This window comes from Anoplopoma fimbria, chromosome 1 (assembly GCF_027596085.1).
Source record: "Anoplopoma fimbria isolate UVic2021 breed Golden Eagle Sablefish chromosome 1, Afim_UVic_2022, whole genome shotgun sequence".
NCBI classification, from domain to species: Eukaryota; Metazoa; Chordata; class Actinopteri; order Perciformes; family Anoplopomatidae; genus Anoplopoma; species Anoplopoma fimbria.
The window spans coordinates 18,974,274-18,989,450 of NC_072449.1; positions in this window are offsets into that span (position 1 = coordinate 18,974,274).

Below are 15,177 nucleotides of genomic sequence, written 5' to 3' on the forward strand. Positions count from 1 at the left end.
ATACCTAGTTACATTCTCCATCTAAGTTCCATCAGATGTTTGAATGAACTCCTATATGATTAAAAATATAAGACTGGGTTGTCAATGTCACCTGAGATTGTAACATTGGACTAAGTAATTATGCACTCACTTACTATATGTATCCTTTAATTCATTCTTAAAGCATCATCCACGAACATTAAAGTTTACCTGAGTGCCCTCCTGTAATCTTAATAAGTCTTTGGGGCAGCAGAATATGGGGAGTGAGAGGTCAAGTGCTTGAGCAGTAATAGAATTTTAAAGCAGGAAAGTCGTCCGGGGCATCTTATTCAGATGTTTTCATTGATCCTGCCACTTGTGTCCCTCCACTGATACAGCAGTATTGACAGCTGTATTGCTATGGTAATTTACTCCTCAGGCAAGTGCATGGAAGTCATCGTCCCCAGGCCGGAAGATAAATATATACGAGAACCACACACAGGCACGCACACATGTACACACGCCTTATTATAGGCTAATAAGATGAGCATGAAAGGTAATGTATAATGGTGGGGGACCATGTCAAGTTCAACTGGAAGGAGTAGGTTGAGTGGGCTGTGTGTGTGTCAGTGTGTGTGTGTGTTTGGGTGAGTCACTGGTGGGAAGAATGCATCTTGTTTCAATGCGGGCTAATGTAAATTGATGTCACAAGCTGAGAGAAGGGCAGACAAAATGCGAAGAGCTGACTGAGCTGCATTATGGGGGCCAAGGAGGCATTGGAGGAGGCAGGACCCCGTAGTGGTGCGACGTTCTATTGGATTACAGTGTTGGCTCAACAATCTGCCAGCGTCTAATTAAATAGGCCTGCATTAGCTTTCCTCCACAGCGGGAGGTGTGAGAGAAGGACACTATCTCATTCTGAAATGGGATGTAAAAATAGATCTCGCAACTTGGCCCTCACTCACACTCCCTCTCTCCCTACCTTCCTCCCTCCCTCCCTCCCTCCCTCCTGTGATATCGCTACTTCTCAGTGTGTGACAGCCTCTCCCTGTCTCTTTGAGTTTCTCACACTCTTGTTTATCTGAGTCTTTATATTATTCCTCTAGACATCAACCAAAGTAAGTGGCTGTTAGTATTTGTCAGTGTATTTGTTGGTATTACTACATTTAATGCAAGGTGGTGTTTACTCAGTGGTTTCCTCGATGACTTCCAAAGCATACAGTTGCAAGAATGGGAAACTATTTCGGATTGCGGTGTGTGCAGGGAGTAAAACTTTTTTCATTCCCATTTTGTTTTGCAATGTAACAAAAATTCAAGGAAGTGACAGACGTATAGAGAATGAATATCGCATGCATCCTGAAATAGCTGACACTTTTCTGTGGCAGATAACCGGGCGTGTTATAGAGAGGAAGGAAGCGAGCTGATCGAAAAAAACAACTACATCTCCCAACCGGCAGTGATATTCACATAACTAGATTTGAAATTGTGACCTGAATCCTTGTTGGGAAATTCCCAGTCTGACTGACATTGAATTTGGACTTCAGTGGACTAAAGAGCGAGGAATGTGGAGGGGTGGGGGGGTGGGGGGCAGACGTAAAGAAAGTCCCACAGAAAGAGACGGCGGAGTTAAGAGGACAAGAGCGGTGATACGAGCAGAACAGATAGAGGGATGGAGTATGTTGGAGAGAGTAGACGGAGGTGCAAAAGACATGAGTGCGCCAAAGAGGCAGCACTTTGTTGAGCTGAAGCATGTTTGAGAGTCTGCCTCTTATCTTAATGATGACAGGGACCCTTTTAAAGGGTCACATGTGACACACGGTGTGCTGGAAGTGCTCTTGTAGGACCACCAGAGAGACTCTGAGGACAGGAGCTGGTTTGAATTAAATACATGCCAGCAAATCTCAAGCTTGAAATGTAATGACTCATAGAGCTGCAAGGGTTGATGACAACAACTCCTGTAACCCATGACTCAAAGAAAGTCCACAGCCCAAGCAATACATCTGGAAACTGGAGAGACAGTCAGAGAGATGTTGACTTAAATCTGACAGAATCTTTGAGCCACAAGTTTGTGGTATTGTTATATTATGTTGCATTATATCGTTAGATGAATCAAGTATCCACTTTGAATCCACTATTTTACATACAACGGAAGGTGGTTGAATAACAGCAATAGTCAAGGGAATGTTAAAGAAATACTTCAACATATTGGGAAAGACTATTATATGCTTTCTGGTAGAGAATTAGATGAGAAGATCGGTACCACTTCCATGTCTGTAAGATTAATATAAGGCTATTGACAGAAGCCGGTTTGCTTAGCTTAGCACAAGACTGGAAACAGCTAGACTGGTTCTGTCCAAAGGTATTTAAATCCACCAACTAGACCTTCCAAAACTCAATGTTTATTAAAACTCATTCCACGTTATTACGTACAAAAATGAAAGGGTAAAGCGACAATTCGCTGGAGTATTTCCCGGCTCTGGGCAGTTGCCCGGCAACCAGTTTAGACTACAGGAAGTCACTGCATCTGGCACATGACCTCCCGAAATATGGCAATTTTTAATTCTCACACTTTTTTGGGGATGGATTCAACAAACAAAATGCATTACGTTAATCAGATTAAAGATTCTGGTAGGTGTATTTTCTTATATAAGCCAGGCTCGCTGATTAAATAAACAATATTACACGTTATTGGTCTATATGAGGTGGCAGTTAACATGGAAGAACTTAAGCAATATGATATTCTAGGCCTGCAGAGCACCGTATACACAGACCTGCACCACTGCTAATAAAAGCATTACTATAATCTTTTTCTGCGGTAACTTGGTTTGGGGACTTGTTTAACATGTTTTATGTTACATGCAAGATTGAAAATTCTAAATGACAGATATTATATTTAGATTGTTTTTCTGCTGAGCCTTGCATGTTCATAAAAACATGAATGCATTCACATAAGCGTTTTCAGTAACATCCAGCATTTTTCACTCATACAGTAGCATCCTTTACGAGGTATAATTGTGATCACCGCGCTGCTGCTAACGTCAACACTTCTTCATATTAGTCGCGTTTGTTTACTTTATTTCCTAAAAGCCTTTTTTTTGTGAGTGGGTTGGATAAATATAGTACTGCCTCTCTGTGAGAGGTTTTAGAAGCGTGTGATTCAGAAAATGTAATGTATCTTTATAAAATTTCCTTTGGGTGATATTGACAATCCCAACACTCATATCAAAGTGATTTTCTCTAAATACTATTAGAAATAATTTGGGGAAAACAGCAACATGCTGGAGCAACTGAACTTATCAGAGCCGCTCGCTCAACTGGCTCTATGACCAGAATGTGAAATTAAAACCTGAGTTGGGAGCCCGCAGACACCAGAGAGGCAGTGTAGTGTGGTCTGGAGGGGGTGTGTGGACACAGAAGAGATCTGAGCACTGTAAAAACATATCCCTCCGGCACCATTATATAAGCATACATATGGGACAGTAAAAATGGAAGTCGACACTTTAAATGACATTATTATAAAATGCAATACTCCTGGAATGATCCCTTATTAAATTAGGCCCTATGATCCAAGATGAATTTCCCGCTTCCCTAATCCATCAAGAGGGGAATATTAAAAGATAGGCCTCAACTGGCATTAGAAGCTCACTCTGTCTTGACTTTCATTATTCTGCATTAGGGTGCTGCTGGGGGAGAGCCTCTTAATGAGAATTACAATGATTCACTGGCCCCGGCCCCACTTCTGACAAGTCAAATATTAACTCCTCAGTCACAGCTGTCGGAATTAAAATACTTTGTAGCCGCGGACGTGCTAAATTAAATTGGCCTTTTATGTTCCTTACATGGCTGACCCCCGTGGGGCTCCGCCGCCTCGGTCGCCACTGAGACGGCTATGACAGAGCAAGAGGAAGAGACAGAGAGTGTACACACACACACACAGGAGTGTGTATACTCACACACACAGGAGTGTGTACACTCACACACACAGGCAGGCTCACGCGCAAAAACAAACATGTCCGTCCCCTGTGTGTCATTCTGTCATCTTATCTCGCTATCACTCTATTCTCCCGCTTTTTCCTTCATTCTGTGTTTCTCACCAGAGGCTGTTTCCTTGGCAGACATCTTCTCTGGGCTGTTTGTTTGATAGCCAGTGTCAGCTACTGTCGACTGTGTTTCGCTACGGTCTCTCTCTCTATCTATCTGCAGGGGCAACAGACGCACACATAAAGGCTCCTCACCTGTTGCCCACCCGTCATGTTTAACAGCCAAATAGATTAACATAACGGAGCAACCATTTTAAAAGAGCAGGGGAACTTTGTTCTAATGTTATTAACTTTCACGTGTTGACAACAAATCAAATTTATATTGACCTTTAAAAGTTTTATTTCAGTTAATTTGCACTCACTTAAGTAGAGGGCTAGGGCTCGCAAACCCGCACTCCACTCTGCCTCCCAAATTCCTCTGTGTGTGCACCAACGCATGCTGGGCGGTTCCTTTGCCCACTCGCCCGCTCGCTCGCTCTGGCCCTAAGGTCATGTGCGCTGACGGTGAGAGTGGCGAGGTTTTCTGACTTTTGCTGGCCTCTTTCCCCAGCAGCTTTTTTTCTGGCAATGGGTTGCCAGCAGAGCTCTAAATCCTTCTGCCGCTCTGTTTGAGCTCTTTACAAACAAACAATCAATATCACAGAGAGAGAGAGAGAGAGAGAGAGAGAGAGAGAGAGAGGAGGGAGAGGGAAAATATAACTGCCAGTGACCCTGCAGTCTGCAAATGTTACACTTGAAATTGCTGGATTTTTTTTTTTTTTAAACACATACATGCCCCGGGACATGTCACCTCTCCCCTTTCAAAAGTCAACTGAATGAATAAAGAAATGGATGGAGCTGATAAAGAAAACAAAAAAAACAGCCAAATGGAAGAGAGTGGAGGATTAATTCAGTGGGCAGATGGGTCTTGGTGTCAATTTGAGCTATTCTGATCCACTGAATTGAAACCAGAGCTTCAACCAAGCCCCAAACAAGTCACCTTTGACCCTCATGACAGACACAATACTGATACTCTATATTCATTCACTTCCTCTGCACGCTTTGTTTTGACTAAAACCACTTTTCCCTTTACTACTCTGGCCTTACTTTAAAACTCTGCACCGGAGGTCAAATGATTAGCATGCAGCAATATACAATGGGCTGCAATAGACAGCTTGCCCACTGCTGGCTATAAGGTACAGTGGTTCTATAGTGGAAGTGCTTTGTACTACTTTGTAACACTTTAAATAACTTTTAACTTCTTAATTAAAAGTATCAATGCATTATTGACCCGGGGTTACCATTAAAGTTATTAATTACCACCCAGAAAGTAATTACTTCCTGTTGAAAGCATATTTCTTTTAGTATCGAGTTTCTCCGTGCCTTTGGGGAAAAAAGTATCCCATATTAAGTAAGCTATTAGAGTTAAAAACTGTTCTGACCTTAAGATTGAATATCGAACATTTTCATGGTTCTCATTATCTAGTTATAATTAGCTTCAAGTGTTAGTAGTAGAATTCAAGTGTTGAGATCAAAAGTAAGCAGTGCGTCGTATTAGAATCCACCAAATCAATGTTTCCTGAAGAGATGTGCATAAATCTCTCCATTACTGTGTTTAGAGGCTTCAGTGGGAAGTGATTTAGACGATGCACCTGAAGTCTACCATCAGTCACTCTTTTAGAGTTAAATAAGCCATGTGAAGGACTGTTATCCTTACTGGCTTAAGCCCCCATTAATCAGTCCACTTCACCTGTCAATACAGCCACTGGCTCCCAATCAAACAGCCATTGCAGCAGAGAGCAGCCCAATAAGGGAGATCTTTGTTTTTTATTGAGTTAATCACCCAGCGTATACACACACACACACACACACACACACACACACACACACACACACACACACACACACACACACACACACACACACACACACACACACACACACACACACACACTGTCTTTCTACAGACTGGCACCGGCAGCGTATATTGCTCTCCTTGTGTGTGGAGGATTGCAGAGTTCAGGCTCAACACACATTGTGACAAGGAATGTGGAGGAGGCGTAGGATGAAATTATATTATGCGATCGCTTTGCAATTAGGAGACGGATCATTGTTTGAGTTTGCCCTCGGAAGGTGTAGCGTTGATCGATGCAAATTGATAGCCAATGAAAATAGCACCTGCTCATTGTGATTGTTATTATCTCCCGATTTATGCCAACAGTGGTAAACGAGGCAGATGCGTGGGAAGGATTTGAACGAAGTGATGTGATGGACTGATGTGTCATCTGCAGCCTTGGAGTCGGAGGATATAGCCCTGAGCAGGTGGGAGTGAACAACCCTCTGACAGCCCTTTTCAAAATTACAAAATCCATCCTTTGGTATTGATCAGTTATTCTTCTGCCTTTCATCGGGCATCTTCAGACCCTCCCGTCCTCCTGTTCATCCCTCCCCAACCTGCCCAGCCGCTCCCTATTGATCCTCGCCGGTGATTGGTTGAGGTGTAATTTGAGATGGACATTGACGGATGAGTGCAAACTGTTTTTCTTTCCCTTTCTTCCTCTTCTCTCGAGGGTGATGAAGTCATAATGCTAGTGACAGAGCCAGACGGGGACCAATTGCAATGGAGTGCTGGCCCGGATAACCTTTAGAGCCGTTGCATGATGTCGCCGGGTCTGTCCCAATGCCTCCTGGGTGATCTGCAGTCACAGGACTCATATACAGGCAGCCCAAGTGGACTGAGTGGACGGAGAGAAGAGTGGCTGTACTTTAGCTGGATAACTGAAATTTTGGATTGGCAAAAGTATGTAGAACAACTTGCAAAATGTAAAACTTAGGATTTGGATAATTTTGATTTGCATACCAGAGCAGTCCAACTCTATCTAACATTTATATTAGACAATTCTGCAATACCCCTGAATATTTTCAATGACAGAGTCTTTTATATCAATTGCCAACATTTTTTAAATACTTGTTTTCAACAGTATCAGCGCATGGCTATACTGCACTATGTTGTTAAAGTAAAATCAACATTTGTATTGTAACAAGGTATTAGAAACACTTTGTTGTGTCCAACAATGGATCAAAATAACCATATTTAGTGTAGTAATATAAAAAATAACACTAACACTCGGTAAATGGTGCTAGGTAAAGGAAAGGATTTATTGCAAGGCTTTTGTATTAGATTGAATTAGTTTGACCTAAATGTACCTCATAAACTGGTTGTTTAAAAGCATAGAGACATTTTCCTTAACCCTGTCAAGAAGATGTTGTCCCCAGGGAGTGGGGCTGTAAATCACATGTTTCATTGAGATATGCTATTATATTGATTACTTGGACGATATTATATTTCCCACAATATATTTTTGATTCAAATCTATTCAAGGGCCTGCAAGAGTCAATATCATAAGCCCATTTAACACAATTATTTATATCAAGCAACTAAAATGTGATTGTCAATTTTTTTCTGGACTCTGTAGGCAATTAAATAAAAAAACAATGTATTATTCACATTTCACATCCACATTTCACATTTCTCATGTTTGCACTGTTTGAATGTTTAGGAAGGAGGTACGCTTGGACGGAAATGGTGACACAGACGAGCCATGGGAATACAAAAAAAGGCTTGACTTAAATATGGCAATATGTTTAGATTTTTTCACTGTGCATTGATGATATTGGATAGTTGATTATTTAATCAATATGGATCTATGTATTGCTACACCCCAACATTACATTTACATTTACATTACAGTCATTTAGCAGACGCTTTTATCCAAAGCGACTTACAGGAAGTGTATTCAACATAGGTATTCAAGAGAACTACTAGTCACCAGAAGTCATAAGTGCATCTCCTTTCTTAAACAAGCATCTAAAAGCATAAACCAGAGCAAAAGTATAGTGCAGAGGCAAATTACTACGAAAACAATAATTGCAACAGACTAATACGAATACATTAAGTGCTACAAACTAATACGAATAGGATAAGTGCAATAAACGAATACGAATACATTAAGTGCAACAAACTAATACGAATGCAATAAGTGCTACGAGGAAGGCTCAGGGTAGTATTTCATGAAGAGGTGAGTTTTCAGCCTGCGCCGAAAGATGGGCAGCGACTCTGCTGTCCTGACGTCAGTGGGAAGTTCATTCCACCACTGTGGGGCCAGGACAGAAAAAAGCTGTGACTGGGTGGATCGGCCGCAGGGACCTCTGAGCGACGGGGCAACCAATCGCCCCGAGGCAGCAGAGCGAAGTGGTCGGGCGGGGGTGTAGGGCTTGACCAAGGCCTGGAGATAGGAAGGAGCTGTTCCTTTCACTGCCCTGTAGGCTAGCACCAGAGTCTTAAACTGGATGCGAGCTCTTACAGGGAGCCAGTGTAGAGAACGGAGAAGGGAAGTTGTGTGGGAGAACTTGGGGCGATTGAACACCAGACGAGCTGCAGCTTTCTGGACAAGCTCCAGAGGTCTGATGGCCGACGCCGGGGCTCCGGCAAGTAGTGAGTTGCAGTAGTCCAGGCGGGAGATGACCAGAGCCTGGATGAGCACCTGCGCCGTCTCCTCAGTGAGGAAGGGGCGAATCCTCCTGATGTTGTAGAGGAGGAATCTGCAGGAGCGTGTGACCGATGCAATGTTTGCTGAGAATGACAGTTGGTCGTCCAGGGTCACACCCAGATTCCTCACAGTCCGAGTTGGCGTCACCACGGCATCATCAATGGTGATGGACAGGTCTCGGAGTGGGCAACCCTTCCCCGGGAGGAACAGTAGCTCGGTTTTGTCCAGGTTGAGCTTCAGGTGGTGTGTCGCCATCCACTTCGAGATGTCAGCCAAGCACGCAGCAATGCGTGCCTCCACTTGGGTGTCACCGGGAGGAAATGACAAGACCAGCTGGGTGTCATCGGCATAACAATGGTAAGAGAAGTCATGGGAGCGAATAACAGAACCCAGAGATGTTGTGTAGAGCGAGAAGAGAAGGGGGCCCAGAACTGAACCTTGTGGACATGGGGGGCGGCTAGGATGTTTGGTTTCACTTTTGGGGGCAGTCAAATTATCCATCTCTATGGTTACGTTGCTAACAAAGCAGTGTGTGAACAGTGTGTTAGCTGTCATACTAACACACTGTGATGACTTATTAGTGCAAGCTAATAAGTCATCGCAGCATTTTTCTTTATGTATCAAGTCATAAGAATTACAAATTCAACTGGAGATAAGTGACAGCGTGATGATATGCTTTTTTAACTGAAGATTGTGAATTGTCATAAAAGTGTTAATTAAAAAGGGAAACTTTTCAGATTTTCAACCGACTTCACATTTCTGCATTGTAGGAGGTATATGTGCAAACAAACAAAGCTCCCCACTCACTGACTGGAGAAAGTCCGCCCTTACCGTCAAGTGAACGTGGGAGCTCCGAGCGCCGGTATAACAAAGAGGGAAGTTTGCTATATGCGAATAAAATAAGTAACCAAAATGCTTTATTCATGCCATTTTAGCAGATTTCTTAAAGTGGCGTGTCTTAAAATGGCCTTCTCTGTCTGCCATTACAGCCAGACATCCCGTTTTAACAGCATCACTGTCTCTGTAATTGCATGCATATTGGATTTTAATAATGGTGTAGAATATTATCAGACAGTGAACACGCTGATAACGAGCCTTGTGCTTTGACTGTTTGACAACTCAATCTTTCACTGCCGTTTACTCTGCCTAATGTCATTACAGACGGAAGAAGGAGGAGTGATGGCTACATTTAGAAAAGAAATCATTGTTTGACTGCATGTTATACCCTCTATTTCTTCTTTCCTTCATTTCTCAACAGTCTTTTTCATTTCATTTAACCTGCAACACCATGTGACCACATGGTAGTAGAGCAATCATTCTTCTATAAAGAATTGCTTGTGCCAGTGGTTAAACAGGAGACATTTTGATTAATATTTTCCATTTGTTTAGCAGGCTTTGAGCTAAAATTAGATGGCCACCTAGACAGGACAGCAGTGACTTTGGTTTCCCCGCCAGGCCAGTCCGATGTGCACACACACCGGTTCCAGGGAGGAGAAGGAGGGAGGGAGGGGAGGGCTGGCGCGGGAGTAATTTCAGTGGATTGTGAGCGGACAGTAGCTCCGCTGGGAGAGCTGGCAATCATGGGGGAAACAATGTTTACATCGATCAGCTGTCAGGAAGATTTATGGCCTCATTTTGCTGTAATGGAGAATTAGTGGGGAGATTATCAGCGACTCAACACCACCGCTTGTTACCCATGTCCAGGCCTGGCAATTTGTCTCTCCCCAGGAGCAGACCAAACACTTGTGACAGCACCAGCACTTGCCCTAATTCAATCAAGAGAAAATGTTGGAATTAATTTGTTACAAGAAAATTTAAATATGTTCCAGTTGAGCAGTGGCCTATAGCCACTTGAAAAAAAGCAAAAGGAGGAAATGGGAGAAGGGGAGAGAGAAAGCGTCTGATTTATTGTGCTGGGCAAGATATTGATCCAGTTCGATCCTGGCCTGCGCGCAGAGGGTTTAATGTGTAATAATTTCCAATTTAAAGCTCCTTCTCAAGATCACGGCTGTGAGGAGGGAAGAGGAGAAGGCAGGTCGGCGGTGCGCAGCCAGCCCGCTGATTAAGGAGCCTGTTGCTAAGGCTTTGCCAAAAGCTCTGTTTGAATGTAAATGTGAGGTTATCTGTCCCGGCATCTCCCATGTGCCTAACACAGACTTTATTTGTCTGTCATGAAGACGGGCACAGGGACAGGCTGGATGCTCAGGCCGGGTAATAACACACGAGTAGGAATGATTCAAGATGTGTCTAGTAATTTACACGGCCGGATCACAGAGGGTGAAATGCAAACTGTCGATGGGCGAAGATAAACAATATAGGTTTTATGTATTAAAGTCTTGCCTATATAGTAAATAAATCATATGGATGATGATATGGCTGATTAGAATGACATTACAAAGCAGAAGATAAGAATTTCATCGTGTTTTCCCGTGACCTTTTGCAAGCCTGTTGATTCAGGTTTTGACATAACGGTACAAGAGCAGAGTACTTAGGGTGGTTTGGGTTGGGGTCATCTATTAAGTGAATGTTTTGCGGGTTTTGTTCACCTTGCTTAGGCCCCCCCTTGTGTCTGCAGGATACATGATCACCCTTAACTACCCCCTTTCCTCAACCCACCCAGTCTCTCCCTCTACTAGGACCCTAAGGTCTGCTGTCAGCACACTGACCTATTGATCAAGCTGTCGGTATGCTGCTAAGAGTCCTCAGTGTGAGCAGGCTGAGGTTAACAGAACACAGCAAGATAGCAAGATAACCGTCGGATATATCAGCAGTCAGATGACACTGGGCATGTTACTCGATGCTAGACGTTGGATTTTGTTTCACCTAGCAATTTGCTGTGGTCTGTGCTGTGCTTTATTTTTCAGTCCTATTCGGAATACTTCTACTATTGACGAAAAAGCAAGCCAAAGAGAGATGTAATTGTATTTGCTTGATGACAATAACAAGTGTAGAAGTTTAAAATGTCTATGGAGTATGTGAAAAGGATGCATTAAGTGGTTAATGTTATGTCTTTCTTTATCTCCCCATACATACTGTACCTGTACCCGTATAAGAATGCATATTTGATCCCTTGAGTTTTCTCTATGAGCCAGATAACAAGTGTTCTTTGCTGTTGAAGCAGCTAGCCCACTATTAACACAAGAGCTGTTGGAAACCTCCTGGCAAAAGAGAGCGCAGAGACAGCGGGCTCAAAACACACACACACACACACACACACACACACACACACACACACACACACACACACACACACACACACACACACACACACACACACACACACACACACACACAACACACACACACACACACACACACACACGCTTTCTCTGAACTCTACCTTTGGGGGTTCCGTGCCGAACCAGCAGCCTGTTAAGAGCGAAGCAACAAATAAACGCCTCACTTCCCTTTCCTCTCCCTCCGTCTCACTTTCTCACTCTCTCTGTCTTTCTATGAATGTGTGTGTGTATGTGTGTGTGTGTGTGTGTGTGTGTGTGTGTGTGTGTGTGTGTGTGTGTGTGTGTGTGTGTGTGTGTGTGTGTGTGTATATCTTGAAGGCCATTCCTGGCCAGGGACACAGTTAAATGAAAAGGAGAAGCCTTCTGCAGCGCTGTGACCTCTGCAGGCCACATTCTCCTCCTCCTCCAGCTTTGTTTATTAACTTCTCAAGGCTTTTCTCTATTCCACTCTGATTTCATATTTTTCTCTGTGTATGAGAAAATAGCCTACAAGACACTGTCTGTTCCCGACTGTTGACGTTTTCTGTGAAACAGTTTTTACAAATTAGTTAACAGGCGGGCCCTTAAAAAAAATTCAATGCATACACATTAGCATGAGTTAAATGATGCCTAATTAATTTCCGCTGCCATGCATAAATTTGGGCTGCCTTCCCTTGCTGCCACAGGAGACCAAGACAAGGGCGATGATTTCCAGGCTTCCCATAAATAAATGAATAAACATCGAGAAGGGCCAGAGAGAAGCTGGTCTCGCAGAGCAGCCAGGTGTGCAAGGTTAAAGACCAACTATGTGGGCGTACACACACACCTACACACACACACACACACACACACACACACACACACACACACACACACACACACACACACACACACACACACACACACACACACACACACACACACACACACACACACACACACACACACACACACAGGAGGAGCAGGTGCAAATACAAATGATCTTTGAAACTCACTAGAGGTGCCAGGCTAAAGCGCCGCGGCACAGCTCTAAGTGCACAGCACGGCAACACATACACAATGTTAACAGCATCCTCTCTGAACATCACATCTCCAGAAATACAAAATGCTAGTCACTGTCACGTTCTTTTTTTTTTGTGTTTCTCATTATTTATTCTACCTGAGCGTCCCGCTACATCCAAATCCCACAGAAGTGTTGAGAAGAGTGGACAGAGTGGATGATAGCAGTGGCCTCTCTCTCGCCTAATTTGTAGTAATTGGTAGCTCATTAGGTGAAGCAGGTCAGTGTCACAGGGAGCAGGCTGTCAGGGCGTGAGGTTAATAACAGAGAGGAGACAGACAGATAGATTAAAAAACTCTGCTGTCTGCCATGCCTCTCCTCTGCTGGCTTGTCTCTAGCCAAAGGTCCAGCTGTCCACCATATGCAGAGCTCTCAGAAATATCTATCCCGGCACTCATTTGAAAACGTCATCTCAACGAGCCTTCTTTATGGTGAGATGATGGTGATGCTCATTACACTGTTGTTTGTGAGATACAGTAGAGCTTCTTATAAAGCCAATCCGTTTTTTTAACTATCCATAAGTGTGACGTTGAATTCAGTATGTAATGCGTTACCACTGCATGGTATGTGGATTTTGTGTAGGGGAGAAATGCCCGGATGTATAATTCATTAGCCAGAATTTCTGAGTTATAGACATACTAAACTGCCCCACAATGCATTGCGACCATGCAGACATGAGAGTGGTATCGAATCATCTAACACAAGAATGCCAATATGGGTCTTTCCCAAAATGTCAAACTATTTCTTAACTGGTTCAAATATCCTGTGTAGCATGATATAAGTAGGTAATTAAGGATATTTACCATTTATTTGGCGTTATAAAGCTAGCGATGATGACAACCATCTTGGAATAAATGCTCCCAAGTTGACATAACAGGAGTTTCTTTATCCCGTAGCGTTCAGTGATAGGAAGAGTGATGTCACATTGAGTCACCGCATACCTGGTGTCCGCATGCTCATGTTTGAATACGTGAGACAGCAGGAATGGGTTTGGGCGGCTATTCATTTCTCCAGAAAATGACCACAGGATGCATTAAGTGAGATCTACTAAAACAAAGCAGCATTGACCTGATAGTGAGAGGACAGTAAGATATAGAGACCTGAGGCTGCACTTAGCGTGTGGCCTGGGAGGACAGCGGACGGCACATCCACATCCAGGTGGTTTGAACATGAGACAGAGTCCTACCAGTCCTACTGTAGCGTGTGTGTGTGTGTGTGTGTGTGTGGTCACTCTGTGAAGAAAACAGCTCCTAATGGATCACATTAAGAGAGTAACTGTGTAACTCAAGAGTGATGGCTAAATGAGTGAAACTGAGCTTGTAAGAGCTCTTATTGTTATGTAAATCTAACCCAAGAATCTTTTATTTATACACCTTACATAGGCCTTTTCCCATCATAACTTGGAATGGATTACTGTACCTAATTTAGATTGTGTTTCATCAATTTTGCTTTTGCAAAGATTCAAACCTCGGGCATGAATTGTGGGTAATTATCAGCTGCCAGTTTCCCCAGACATAATCGGGTACTTTTGACAGGTGAGTTATTAAATTGTCCTCTGTACCTGATAAACATATTAATTTATTTCAAGATAGATAATTTCATCAATGCAGGAGTCATATCATATATGGGGTAGACGGTACCCTCTCCTTTTTAATTATACAAATATCACAGTCGTCAAAAATGACAGATTTTTAGACATTTAGATTCTTCAACGCCTATTCTCCTCAGTGAAGTTTTCATTAAAATAGAGTAACATTGCTCACACAGTAGTGTTGGTTCACAGAATCAGAACAGGCATATTTGCCTGTGTATTTTTATTCAAAATACCCAACAGCTGTTCACAAAGAAAACTGTCCTGAATCAGATCTCAGCCAATGATTGATGAATGATTAAGCCTTCAGCCAGCCCTCACATATACCGGCTCTTACAATTTAAACAATAGTGCACTCAAACATGATTCTAGTCTGAATCTATTTAACTTGAAATGATTGTATGCTGGTAATGAAATTACTCATGATGTGCGCTACACATTGCTAAATTAGTCATACATCTTTAAAGATGCAAGTATAAAAATGCATCCACTAAAAACCATTAATGCAAACAAAAAGGTTGTATGTCAGTCACAATAGGCTGTTGTTTACAATGACAGGGAGGCCTTTTGAAGCCCTTACTCACCAACAGATTGTGTGTATGCTCTCTACATAAATATTGCTACCAGGATTAAATTTAACTGCCGTTGTTGTTGATGGTCTTTAGATGAGAAGTCGATATGTATCTGTGACAGAGGTGAGAGATCTATGAACGATGGTAGATCTCTGGGTTCAAACTCATGGCACAGCTTTGATATGCTTGTTAATTCTGCTACTTCTGAG